Source organism: Schistocerca gregaria, chromosome 4 (genome assembly GCF_023897955.1).
Source record: "Schistocerca gregaria isolate iqSchGreg1 chromosome 4, iqSchGreg1.2, whole genome shotgun sequence".
NCBI classification, from domain to species: Eukaryota; Metazoa; Arthropoda; class Insecta; order Orthoptera; family Acrididae; genus Schistocerca; species Schistocerca gregaria.
This window is the reverse complement of record NC_064923.1, coordinates 346,682,146-346,697,357: the sequence shown is the minus strand read 5'-3', so window position 1 is coordinate 346,697,357 and position 15,212 is coordinate 346,682,146.

Below are 15,212 nucleotides of genomic sequence, written 5' to 3'. Positions count from 1 at the left end.
ATCATAGTCTGTCATTTGTAACCGACTCCATTTACGTTACAGCGCCATCTACTGGTAAAATATTCGTTAAATCTTTTTTGTTAAATGGCGTTTCCCCTGCGTCAATAATATGCAGTTCAAATTTGACATCATTCTTAACAGTGTTTCTCTTTCTACAGCGTTTTGAAACTGGAACTTTAATTATGGACACCCTGTACATACCAAGTCTGCACAGAAAATAACCATACATTTTTGCATTTTCACTGATATGCCAATGGCAGCACTGTCTTGTGCAGTACTTCCTTTGTAAACCCATGTTCTTCGAATATTGGTATCTTGTTTAGTTTTCGTGTTATTGTTATCTTAGAGCAACGTGTTTAAGTGTTATTGGCGATTTTTGAAACGTGCGATTTACAAGAGCAACCATGAATGGTAAAATTTTGTTTGCCACTGGGGAAAACTTTTACAGAAGCGGTTCAGCTTTTGAAACAAGGCGGCCGGTGTGGCCGAGCGGTTCTAGGCGCTACAGTCCGGAACCGCGCAACTGCTACGGTAGCAGGTTCGTCAGTCAACTGAAGATAGGCCTCGACTAACAGACTGTCACAGAAATTGCTAAAGACAGGACAACAAAACGGAAACCGAGTGGACATTTGTAGAGAACTCCTTGAACTTATTGACAATGAAACACTCATCCGAACAGTCACAATCGGAGACGAAAGCTGGGTATACGGTTATGATACTGAGACAAAAGCTCAGTCATCAGAATGGACTGGTAAATTATCCTTACGCCCAAGAAAGCACGCCGATCTCGCTCCAATGTCAAAGTGACGCTCACTGTTTATTTCGGTTTTAATAGAACTTTGCATTTTGAATACTTGCCGTAAGGTGGAACAGTGAGCTGTGTGCAACATTTAACAGTTATGTGAAAAAAATCCGCAAGAAGAGACAACTCAAGCTTCTTGCACCACGACGATTCGTCCACGCACGCAGTTTGTCTTTTATGCCAAAAATCACTCGTTTAACCCGCTACCTCCTTACTTGCCAGACTTGGGCTGGCTCCCTGCGGTTTCTTATTTCGCAAAATGGAATGACCGCTCAGAAAAACGTGGGAGTAGGGGAGTGTGCTTCGAAGAGGACAGGGACCAATAACCTGTAAAATTTTATTTTCACGGTGGTGGTGGCGGTTAGTGTTTAACGTCCCGTCGACAACGAGGTCATTAGAGACGGAGCGCAAGCTCGGGTTAGGGAAGGATTGGGAAGGAAATCGGCCGTGCCCTTTCAAAGGAACCATCCCGGCATTTGCCTGAAACGATTTAGGGAAATCACGGAAAACCTAAATCAGGATGGCCGGAGACGGGATTGAACCGTCGTCCTCCCGAATGCGAGTACAGTGTGCTAACCACTGCGTCACCTCGCTCGGTTTATTTTCACGCTGTGACGCTACCTAGTTGTACGTCCCACGCGCAGTTTGGAAAAAAAGCCTGAAGAAAATGGCGGCCATCTGACGATTCATTTCCGCCCCACCCCCTCTCTCCCCCCCTTGACGTTATGGAAGTGATGGGACTAAGTCAAACAAATATTCTTTTGTTCTAGTTTATATGTCTGAAGCCACTTCAGTTTTTACTGCTCAGATATTTATCGTTGCTGTTAATAGTCTCTAAGCTTTGAATATTTTTTTCATCGCCACGTATGAGTCGTTGTGTACATAACATCCCTTTTTACCAGGGAAATATGTTTCTGCACTGGCATTTACGAAGGCAGAAACATAAAAATCGAAAAAAAAAACAATTTCAGAGTACTTAATTCTCGAGAAATAAATATTTGTACTTTCTACAGTGACCCAGTAGTACTAATGCAGATAACTGATGGTCCACATTGTATATGCTGGCAAGATACTCATTGTCAGATTTACATTCTTTGTTTATCATTTTCCACCACCAGTAATTTGCCCTGTGAATATCTGTAAACAGATAGTAGAAAAATCAGTCTGTGATTAAATGTGCCACCCTACTAACCATGGACCTTACTGTTGGTGGGGAGGCTTGCGTGCCTCAGCGATAGAGATAGCCGTAGCGCAGGTGCAACCACAACGGTGGGTTATCTTTGACAGGACAGACAAACGTGAGGTTTCTGAAGAGGGGCAGCAGCCTTTTCAGTAGTTGCAGGGGCAACAGTCTGGATGATTGACTGATCTGGCCTTGTAACATAACCAAAACGGCCTTGCTGTGCTGGTACTGCGCACGGCTGAAAGCAAGGGGAAACTTGAGCCGTAATTTTTCCCGAGGGCATGCAGCTTTACTGTATGGTTAAATGATGATGGCGTCCTCTTGGGTAAAATATTCCGGAGGTAAAATAGTCCCCCATTCGTATCTCCGGGCGGTGACTACTCAGAAGGACGCCGTTATCAGGAGAAAGAAAACTGGCGTTCTACGGATCGGAGTGTGGAATGTCAGATCCCTAATCGGGCAGGTAGGTTAGAAAAATTAAAAGGGAAATGGATAGGTTAAAGTTAGATATAATGGGAATTAGTTAAGTTCGGTGGCAGGAGGAATAAGACTTCTGGTCAGGTGAATATAGCAAATTGGGGGTAATGCAGGAGTAGGTTTAATAATGAATAGGAAAATAGGAATGCGTGTAAGCGTCCTCTTGGGTAAAATATTCCGGAGGAAAATTGACGCTACCCCTAGACCACGGGTGCATATAGATCTGCAAATATGCAAAATATATCGAAGTACAAAACGAACATTTAATATTCCGTGATTCCATGCAATTTATCTGTGGAACCATATTTCCTTAATATCTTCCGTTAGTTGGCAATATGTGAAAGGTCTACGGATAAACTGCCTATGCGGACCTGATGGCACTTTATTCTCAACGTTACGTCTAACGTTGTCTTCTGGCGGCAGCTATACGTGCGTCTGATCACGTTATCACGTTTAATGATACAGAGACCAACTGTTAAAGCCTGTTAGGCGCCGTTCATACTAAGGCGATATAAGATAAGCGATATATCGTAAGCGACATACGATACGCGACACGCACAGATACTTGAAACGTTAAGGAATATGATACAAAAGGTTCACAGCGTCGTGATTGCGCAAGATATCATTGACACATCTCCCTCAGTGCCGCTTGCCGGTCTCTGCAACGATTAGTGGCGCACGATATTTCGAGCTGTTAACATGACGGGAAGAAGAGAAGACAATTCTTTACTTCATTTCATTAATTCAGTGAAAGCTCACCATCAGTGCATCTGGAATTATTCCATTGCCGCATACAGTAAGACGGAAAAAAATGGCTCTGAGCACTATGGGACTCAACTGCTGTGGTCATCAGTCCCCTAATACTTAAACCTAACTAACCTAAGGACATCACACACATCCATGCCTGAGGCAGGATTCGAACCTGCGACCGTAGCAGTCGCACGGTTCCGGACTGCGCGCCTAGAACCGCGAGACCACCGCGGCCGGCAGTAAGACGGATGTGACGAGTGCAGCATGGAGGGAAATTTCATCAGAAATACAAGACACAGGTAAGTGCATTATTTATTTATTTATTTATTTATTTATTTATTACGTAAAAGACAAGTGAGTAATTAAATTGTAATATTATTAACTCATACTGTAAATATTTTGAAACCCTCACACAAAATAAGTAATTCAATTATATTTCAAAGATTAATTGTAATTCAATTTGACAGAAATGTCATTTACAAAAACTTTGCTTGAGATTAAATTTTCATTACCGTGATAAATTTAAGAACTTAACATTATTTTAAACTAACAAATGGTGCTCTATAATGAAGTACGCCCGACTTTAATTTTAAATTTTCGTATTTTTTATTCTAATTTGAACTATCTACAGGTATATAAAGAATTTGTTGTACTAAATGGCTGGATCTTGTAACCCTACACATCTCCATTGTGTAGGGATTGCACCAGTTGGTTTCAGAAAGTATTCACCTAGTTTATATCGTAAGCGGTTTGCTTCGTTCTAATTGTGGCTTTGACTGAACGCACTGGTATCTGGTAATACTGGTATCACGGAACACTTATTAAATTGTTGTGGAACATACGGTTGGCCTTCTCGTCTGCATACATAATTACGAAGCACGAATGCTGCCTTTAACAGTCTGCACAGCGTTACTTCTGCTGGTATAAATTGGTCGTTCAAATAGAAGAAATTTTGAGATTATCATTCCAAAGCTGCATTCCACACTTTTTCTGCCTCTTGATAGTCGAAAGCTGAATATTCTTCTGGCATCATTTAAAACTCTTTTTGGAAAGGGCCGCATTATATTATGGTGGAGAGGGACTGCTTCATCTGCCACAAAGTAGAACGGAAAAGGATTGGCATTCGCCTCGCCTGGCAAGCGAGTTTCTTCGGATATTCTCAATTTAAAGCGAATCACTTTAATATAAGGACACTATGATATGTTAACCTTGTAGCATCGTAGCTTTATTCGTAACAAAACAAACAAAGCACATAACCAAGTATTGTATTCCACGATGTTTCTAGTAAATAATAGCATAAACTTTATTAAGATAACGTACATAAGTTCTTTTATAATACTATTTAAATACAACTCGGTCCTTTATTTACGTTACTATAATATTCAGACACTCTGCAGAACTAATCATTTAAAATTTTGTGGAACATTAATGTTTCATTCTGTTTTATCAGTTCTTTCAAACGCTGCGGCATGCTGCAAATGATCTCTTTTAAACAGTCCGCAAGTAGACTGCTCCATTTTTCTTTTAATCTACGCTTCAGAGTTTCCTTGGACGACACTGGTGGTTTTTCTAAAACGTCGCTCCAGTTCTCCCCACACATTCTCAATGGGGTTGAGATCTGGTGATTGAGGAGGTGGTTGTAATACTTTGAGGCAACTGTACAACAAATATTCCTGCACAATGTGAGCCTTATGTTTCGGGTCATTGTCCTGGTAAAACTTGAAAGTGTTTGATATCCCCATGGCGTTAGCACTTTTCCGTAAATTGTTCTTTGATATATTCAAATAGGCATATTTGTCCATAATACTGTCGATGAACACCAATTCACCAGGTCCAAATATAGATATATAACCCCAGACAAGAACGCTGCCACCTCCAAGCTTTACAGTCAGTTTAATATTTTGTGACTAAGTACTTCGTTCTTCTTCCGCCACACCATGCTTCCCCCAACCGTCCCAAAACCGTTAAATTTACTTTAGTCGTCAAAAATGACGTCCTTCCACCATATTTCATCCCTCGTAATAAACTCCCTGGCAAAATACAATCTCTTCTTTCGATTCTGTTCATTCATATACGATTTCTTCCTGGCCACTCTTCCACTGTAGACACTTTCATTCAATGCTCTGTGAATCGTTTGAGGTTGTACCTTCTTGCCAGTCTCGTTCAGCAGCACACGTGCTAAACTGGGTGCACCAAGTGTAGGATCCTTCTTTATATTCCGTATTAGCTGCCTCTTGTCACGTGCATCTAGCTTCAGTGGCTGGACCTTTTGTGGTACACAGTCGATCGGTCCTCATTTTTGAATTGTCTGACGGTATCTGTGACAGTACTCTTACTTATGTTGAACATGACAGCATTTTGTCTCTATAATTTACCTTCCGCGTTGTGAAAAATCACAAGCTGTCGTACCTCAAAACTAGTGTTAGCTTTGCGTGGCACCGTACCGTCTGGAAAGTCGACCGCGCTTTTAAACACACACTTGCCTTCTGACTCTTAAGTATTCACCCCGGTGTGAACGGTGAAAACAAGCGCGGCACTGCCATCTGTCCGGATATTAAAGAAAGGTGACCATCGAAGAGTGCTTTATTTCAATCGTATTATTTAACAATTGGTATACGTTGTGTAAACATCATTCATACTGTTGTTTACTAGACGTCTACCTTCATATAATACGTGGATATATTGTGCTTTTCGTTTATTCAGAATGCAGCTGTGATGCATCAAAGTAAAAATCTCTTAGTGTCCGAATATTAAGGTTATTCACCATATTACTGTGCAGTAATTCTCCGAGTGTCGATTTGCGGAACACAGCACCGTCACTATTCCGTCCGTAGTCTCCAATCTCTTTAGCGGTGAACATTCCATCCGCCTCAGAATAAGCCTTTAGAATTATTGAAAAGAATCCTTTATAATTATAATCTGTGGACCCAGTATTTGGGGAACACTAAATGTGGGAATGTTTGCCATCAGGAGAACCAATACAGTCGGGTAAATTCCGCAACTCACAATAATGTTTTGATATTTGCCTCCAAGTCTCCTCCGTTGGTTATGGCATATACAGCGGTTGTAAGTGAGACCATATTGCAGCACGTGTCGAATGAACAATGTAACTGACAGTTGATTTACCTCTGTAAATTGCAAGGAAAGATCCTGAAAACTGCTTCCACTAGCTAGATACGTGAAAAAGTTACAAAAATTTTGTGTCTTCTTTTTGAACAAATTTGACACTTCAATAAAAACAAAATAAGAATTATAACATATATATTAACTAAGTTGAGGGTTTTTAAATCAAACAGTTGCATACGTCTCATTGTGTTTTCATTTTATTAAACAACATTTTTTAAATAAATCCTACTGATGTCTACTTTTTAAAATCTTGTTTCAAAAAGAACTGTCGAGAGCGATTGATGAATATCAAAACAGCATATGTACGTTCGCTGCGGCCATCAAAGTCTGCTGCTAGCCAGATTAAAAAGAAAACTTATTATCTGTGCATTTAGCTTTTCTGCAACCGTATTTGAAAGGAGGAAATAAATCTGGCAATCTTCGCATTGAAGATACAGCAGTAGAGGAGTTCAGTATTACTCAAAACGATGAAAGCGACATACTTGTTGAAGAGGAAATGCCTGACAAAGCTTCTTCCGTGAAATTACTTGAAAAACCCGCTCGTAAAAGCTCAAGTGAAACACACAAAAAACGCGAGGAAAAAGACCAAGTCGACGATGATTTTATAGAATGAACACGAAAAAAATCTGCTAATAAAAGTGACCTAGATGCTGAACAACATTTCCTTCTTTCTCTTTTACTTGATCTGAAAAACCTTAGCATGCATCGGAGGAGGATTTTCAAAATACAAACAATGTCTCGTTTAAATAAGTTGTTGGAAGAGAACGTGGAATCCGGTGTTTCAGTTGGTTCGAGTCCTCCTTACTTGGAGTACGTCATCCCATCACGACATCTTATGAACTCAGTCTAACTTGAGCAATATTGCAAGGAGTTCTGGATTCAATCCGATTACCCCACTGCCACAAGAAAGTGAAACCAATTGGTACAATTTGTAAAACATTATAAACCATTATAAAAACAAAACTGCTCAGTTCCATTAATACTACTGTTTACATTTATTTCTATTTACCTTATAGTTATCAAAAGTTTTTCATGTGGAGAAATAGCCTTCCTGAAGTGTATCTCTTTTGTCAAGGGTTTGTGACACTAGGCGCTACAGAAAATAGAAGTTTTCAGGGTTCATTCGATAAAAATCCCTGAATTTTGATTCAGGTTCAGACAGCTCTCAAGAAACAACAGCCGAGCTGTGGTGCACGTTGGTAAGATTGTAGGGATGTACCCAGTACTTCCTTTTTCTCTTCCTACGCCTGAACCAATACACCACTACAACGCCTTCCACACTTGAGCTCTTATTTGTAACTGAAATAGTGATACTAGTGTTCACGTCACATTTTTATCGGCCATGTCGCTCCAGTTTATCGCCCGTCGTCATGACCCTTCCACGCAATATATTGTCGCAGTATATTTCTTACTACATATCGCTTATCTTATGTCACCTTAGTATGAACGGCGCCTTAGGTACTGAAATTGATCCGATCCGTAGTCGATTGCAGAGTCTTGCTGCCGGTCCGCAATATATCGCTGGTCACCGCAAGGCGGCCGGCATGCTTCGACGAAGCTGAACCCTTTCAGACCCTCTGGCTTGATATGTATGCATTAACTTTTGCTGTGTCTTCGTTGCAACGGAAGTATTTTTCCAATGGAAACCTGAGGTTTCCGAAAGTTCAACCCTTAATCATATGCAACTGTTGAGCATCACTACGAAAATATCAGGAATTCAATGTAGTAGTGCGCAGGACATGGTGGCCACCAAAATACACGGATGTGGTTGGTTCGCTATATTCCACTGTATAACTGAATATTGTTATTATTATTTTCTATGGTAAATATTGAGTAATCATTTTACTATTTATTACAATAGAAAACGTTTCGTAATTAGTTTTTTTAGACCATAAAAAGTAGCCAATTGCACAAAGTATGTTTTTAAAACGGGTACATGTTTTTTTTTTAAATCTTACATCTAAAAATCAGTAAAAAAAGTCACCTAAGAGCATTACCACATAATGAAAAATTTTCCTTCCTCCGGAACAAATTCCGGTCTGAAAGGTTTAAAGGAGGAAAGCGCGACAGGTGTAGACTGTTGTGGTCGGGCAAGTGAATGTGGTGGTTACCACTGAGAGGAATGCAGTGCTTCGTTCAAGCTGAGTTTCCGGAGGTCACGAGGTCGTGTGATGCCGAAGTGTAATATAAAACTTCTCGTGTAGCGTTTACATGGAGAGACGGCGCTCGGCGTGAAGTGTAAGTTCCTCGTTGCGGTGAGTCGAGTTGGACGTTGTGACCGTGCTGGACGGCGGTATTTTGTGGCTCGCTGAAAGCGGAATACGATGAACGTAAAGCGCCATTACCTGGTGTCACCTTGGGAAGGTGCTGTGTGCTGATGGAAATTAATTCTATGTGGCTGAACAGAACTTAGCTTTACTCCGGCATGATATGTGTCAGAACCTGCAAGTCTGTAAATCTTTGTTCATAGCCCATGCTTTAATTGTTTAGTGTGTTTTGCTCTGCTCTTAAGAGCCCTGAACTTTATTAGCCTTACGTTAGTTTGGTATGTCAATGTGCCAGTTGCTTTTCCGAAAAGGTGTTTTATTTTCATCAGCGTGTTAAGTTCCTTTTAAAGCATATGTGTCATTTCCATTTTAAGTTATCTGAAGCAGGCAGAAATGATCGAGAATACACTCTTCTGTATTAACCTTAAATATGCAATTGTTGGCCCATTAGCTTCATCACAGCGACCGTTGACTAATTCTTTGCTATTGGACGGTTATCGCTAGAGTATGTGTTGTCTTTTCAAGTAAAGTAAGTGCTGAGTAATTTTGCAGGGCGATTAACTGACGGCATATGTATTTTATTTAAAGTTAGCTATTAAAATTTTCTTATTTATGACAATATTTTATCAGTTGTAGTTATTGCCAGTCTGTTATAGTCCCGAGCTCACCATGGGTTGCGGGCTTAGGAAATAATTACATTTGTTGTTATATGCATGCTTGTTTCCTGTTTTAGAAGTTTTCTGAAACAATGTGTCATCAGCGTGTTAAGAGATATGTCAAGTACCTCTGTTTACATAAGTAGAGGGACTACCTTCCTAGGAGCGCATTGTGTTAGTGTGGGTTGCCTACATCAGGGGCAGGTATGCAGTCAGGGGCCAACCCATTGTTCTCCTTTGACTGACGGGTTCTTACCCTCCTGTTTTGTTAAGTGCTTTTCCATGTCACCCCCCATTTCCTTTTGACTGACAGCCTCTTAAAGTATTGTCCCCCCCCCCACCCCCTCCCCGCTCGCTGCTGCTGATACACTTTCAGGTCTGAGTTGTTGAAATAGGCCTCTCTCTCTCTCTCTCTCTCACTCTTATCAATTTAATTAAGTAGTCAACCAAACTTATAAGAGATGGGGAGGCCTTTTCCAATAACTCAGACCTGAAAGTGTACCTGTATCAGCGAGGGGGGAGAGGGTTGTGGAAGGGGGAGAGGATGGGGAGGACAATACGTTAAATGCCTGTCAATCAAAAGGAAATGGGGGTGACATGGAAAAGCACTTAACGGAACAATAGGGTAATATCAATCAAAGGAGAATAATAGGTTTGCCCCCGTGAGTGCAGCCATGTAGGCAGCCCGCACTAACCAAATGCGCTCCTACAAAGGTAGTCCACCTATTTACATCATTTGGAGACTGGAGCCATACTGTGACCGTTTGTATCAGCCTCTATGATTCACAATGCCTCTGGCTCAAAGCTATTTATTTGATGTAAAATACTGTAATAAAGTGTTGTAACATTAAAATTGTTGCCTCTGGATTATGCTCCTATGCACTTCCGATATTGAACGTAATTTCGTCCTCTCTCTTGTGCTATGAGTATTCTTGGACTGTATTTAATTTTCTTGAAATTTAATTCGGAAATTTCAAATTTTCATGAAACTTCATGGAAGATTAAAACAGTCTCTCAGACCGAGACTCGAACTCGGGACCTTTGCCTTTTGCAGGCAAGTGCTCTACCATCTAAGCTACCCAAGCACAACTCGCCCTGTCCTCACAGCTTTACTCCTGCCAGTACGCCGTCTCTTCAAATGTTCATGTTCTACACTACTGGCCATTAAAACTGCTACACCAAGAAGAAATGCAGATGATAAATGGGTATTCAAAAATTGTGTGTGAAATCTTACGGGACTTAATTGCTAACGTCATCAGTCCCTAAGCTTACACACTAGTTAACCTAAATTATCCTAAGGCCAAACACACACACCCATGCCTCTGCCGGGACCGGCTGCACAGTCTATGACTGCCAAACGAGTATTCATTGGACAAATATATTATACGAGAACTGACATGGGCTTATATTTTCACGCAATTTGGGTGCATAGATCCTGAGATATCAATACCAAGAACAAAGACCTCTGGCCGTAATAACAGTCTTGATACGCGTGGGCTTGTACAGGTACAGCTGCCCATGCAGCTTCAACACGATACCACAGTTCATCAAGAGTAGTGACTGGCGTATTGTGATGGGCCAGTTGCTCGGCCACCATTGACCAGACGTTTTCAACTGGTGAGAAGGCAGCAGTCGAACATTTTCTGTATCCAGGAAAGCCCGTACAGGACCTGGAACATGCGGTCGTGCATTATCCTGCTGAACTGTAGGGTTTCGCTGGGATCGAATGAAGGGTAGAGCCACGGGTCGTAACACATCTGAAACATAATGTCCACGGTTCAAAGAGCCGTCAGTGCGAACAAGAGGTGACAGAGACGTGTAACCAATGGCACACCATACCGCCACGCTGGGTGATACGCCAGTATGGCGATGACGAATACACGCTTCCAATGTGCGTTCACCGCAATGTCGCCGAACACGGATGCGACCATCATGATGCTGTAACAGAACCTGGATTCTTCCAAAAAAAATAACTTTTTGCCATTCGTGCACCCAGGTTCGTCGTTGAGTACACCATCGCAGGCGGTCCTGTCTGTGATGCAGCGTCAAGGGTAACGTCAGCCATGGTCTCCGAGCTGATAGTCCATGCTACTGTAAACGTCGTCGAACTGTTGGTGCAGATGGCCGTTGTCTGTTGACTCAGGGATCGAGACGTGGCTGCAACATCCGTTTGAGCCATGCGGATAAGATGGCTGTCATCTCGACTGCTAGTGATACGAGGCCGTTGGGATCCAGCACGGCGTTCCGTATTACCATCCTTATCCCACCGATTGCATATTCTGCTAACAGTCATTGGATCTCGACCATCGCAAACAGCAATGTCGCGATACGATAAACCGCAATCGCGATAGGCTACAATCCGACCTTTATCAAAGTCGGAAACGTGATGGTACGCATGTCTCCTCCTTACACGAGGCATCACAAGACCGTTTAACCAGGCAACGCCGGTCAACTGCTGTTTGTGTATGAGCAATCGGTTGGAAACTTCCCTCGTGTCAGCAGCACGTTGTAGATGTCAACACAGGCGCCAACCTTGTGTGAATGCTCTGAAAAGCTAATCATTTGCATATCACAGCATCTTCTTCCTGTTGGTTAAATTTCGTGTCTGTAGCACGTCATCTTCGTGGTGTAGCAATTTTAATGGCCAGTAGTGTAATTTTCTTGAAATTTAATTCGTAAATTTCAAATTTTCATGTAACTTCCTGGAAGATAAAAACAGTCGCACGGACCGAGACTTAGACTCGAGGCCTTTGCCTTTCGCGGGCAAGTGTTCTACCATCTGAGCTAACCAAGCACGCCTCACGCCCTGTCCTCACTGCTTTTCTTCTGCCAGTACCTCGTCTCTTCAAATTTTCATGTGCTGCTGTAATTATGAAAGAGAGGGGCAGGAATAACACGCGAAGAGCGTCATGATGCTGCAAGAAACACACACATACGGGGCACGGAGCTTTAAGGCTATAATTGCAATACAGAAGACAGGCGTGGTACGGTAGGCAGTGAGAGGGCAGATAAAGTGGCTAGCCAGTGGAGCAGCAGCAGCAGCAGCAGCAGCAGCGCGTCAGCCGCGGCAGCAGACGGCGGCTCCCCCCTCCAGCAGCGGACAGGGAGAGCACGGCAGAGCGGAGCAGGGCCGCGGACGGACGGGCAGGTCAGTGCACGGGCGCGCGCGCCGCCGTCACCAGGCACTGTGCGGCCGGCGCGCGACCCCGCGCGCCGACAAGCAAAGCCACTCACACTGCCAGCGCTGGTGCTCGGCCACAGTCCACGGTTTGTGCGGTGTACACACACACAGCCTGTCAGGGAGGTGAGATCTGTGTAAGACAAAGAACCCACACCACACAGCAGCGACCGCATCGTCCATTTCCTTCTACAGTCCAGCGTATCTACTGTAGCACTACACTGCATTGCTGGCCATGTTTCCAGTGACTTGCTCAGCTACTGTCCAGCTGCAGGTGGAATGGGGACTTTTCCCCTAATCCTCATACATGAGTGGTGGTCGGAGACGACTAGCCGGATCTTAAGGGAGAGTATTTCCTCAGCACGGCCAGTGTCACCAACACTGCATTGTAAATTCTAAAGGAGCTGACAGAAAGAGGCACCCCACAGCTCTACAAGAAGGCGCAGGAAATGGCCAGTAAAGGTCTGTATTCTGAGAATTTTTAACTTGTTGCACCTCTGTCAGCAACTGTGATAAATTAATATGTCAAAAATCGGCCTCAGTTGCAAAATGTTACTGGTCTTTACCCAAGTTTCAGCTAGAGTGTGTTTCTAATGACTCTGAGCACTATGGGGCTTAACTTCTGAGGTCATCACTCCCCTAGAACTTAGAACTACTTAAACCTGACTAACCTAAGGACACCACACACATCCATGCTCGAGGCAGGATTCGAACCTGCGACCGTAGCAGTCGCGCGGCTCCAAACTGTAGCGCCTAGAACCGCTCGGCCACCCCAGCCGGGTCAGCTAGAGTAATCTAGCCTTCTTCAGAAACATAAAATAAACTAATACATGCCAGAATAAGGCACGGTCAAACATCAAAAAACTAAAGTGCCTTGGTAATATGTCAAGCTACGTTACTTAGCTGAGGAATAGCCCAGGCCCCACTTGTCGCTTCCAACGTAGTGCGGCTAACCGATCGCTTTCCACAAAGTGGGGCCGGGGCTGTTCCTCAGCTAAGTAACGTAGCTTGACATGGTACACGGGACTTTAGCTTTTTATGTTTGACCGTGCCTTGTTCTCGCATGTATTAGTTTATTTTATGCTTCTGAAGAAGGCTAGATTACTCTAGCTGAAACCTGTGTAAAGACCAGTAACATTTGCCAACTGGGGCGTATTTTTGACATATTAGTATGTATTCTGCCCTTGATTCTGATCGGTTGGAATGCCTAAAAGGTAAATAATTTCGTGGACTGGTTTGGCACTCACGAAATCGAGGAGTCAGCCGACAGTCCTCCTAGTCTGGTGTGTCGTGTGCCCTCTGTGGCGAAGGTGGTTTTTTCTACTGTAGAGGATGAGCCAAAAGTCCGTTAACATTTGAAAACGTACTAATTCACTGTATAAATACAGAAGTAAAAACTGACAAACATGCCTGAAGTGACATGGCGTTTTCTGAAACCAAAAACGAGTGCAAGAACTGGCCAACAGATGGCGCTGGACAGGAACCAGAAATGTGAATCATGTATAAAATGAACTGTAATGAGTATGTCACTACGCCAGCAATCGCAGCACGTTGACTTTACCAGTTAGTGAAGCTTTACTATCAGAATGGAGAATGCGCAACTGCAGATTTACGATCCTGTCGCCATAAGAATGGTATTCGAGAGACCTCAGAACAGAGCGTGGAGCCATTAGCCGCATGGCGGTGGTGTTGGATCAAGCTAATGGACTTGGATAGCGTTAATACATACAAATAAATTTCATTTGTGTCATGCTAATAGAGATAGACGTTTTTATATTACTCTTTCGTTACTGCATTCGTGATTTGGGGATTCTTGGAGACACTTGGTAGCTGCGAGGTGGAGGTGGCATCTGGAACTATTGGCAGCGAATATATTCCTGTCCGTCTTCGGAATCTTTCCTGAGTGTAGTTACAGAGCTTTCAATTATTAACATTCGAGTTGTCAGAAATTTAACTCTCGCTGCTGAAGGCGAGGTTGGGGTACCTTATTTAGAGTGAACGGTAATGAAGTATAGCGAGCGGTTAAGTGTAACAGAGCAGAGAACTACCCCGGGTCCGCCGATAAACGTTTCCATTTATAAGCGCGGAGCCGCACCTTGCATAAATTCCTCCCGCGCGGCACACCGCCAAGAGTGCGTGCACTCACGCCGCGGTCGCGAGTCTGGCTTCGCGCAACGCCATGGACGCCCCGAGGCATTGACGAAACGAACGTTTCACAACTGCGTTAAAACCGTAAATTTGCTGGAACTTCTCAAAGTAGAGGAAATGTGGCTGACGGGTTGCTTCTGTCAGTTGCGAATGACACTTTTCGCTTCTAGAAACCCTGAAATAAAGCATTCTCCCCAACAACCACCACAGAAGACATCGCAGGAGGAATTTATTTGGTTTTTCGACCTGGTGGCATTCGAAAGAGTGTGTAACACGTATAACATCTTATCACTCAATATGTGTATTAACGTCCGGCACATTGCGCTTTCTGTTTATCTAAGGAAAACTGGTCCTCTACCCGTAGGTTGGATTGACCACCTCAGTGATTCATTATACAACATCCTATTGGAGGTGATAGGTTCTTGCGTTCCTTCGACCTCTGATCTGACTTGACCAGACAGTTCAAAAGGGATCTATAGGTTTGCATGGACTCCGAAACACGCTGCAATTCTGCATTTTTGCCAGATGCAATTCATTGTCACAAGCGAAAGGAGCGATAACTGAATGAAACAATCCCAGGACCGATCCAGGAGTGAACCCGGACCTACAGATTTTTTGGTGTGAC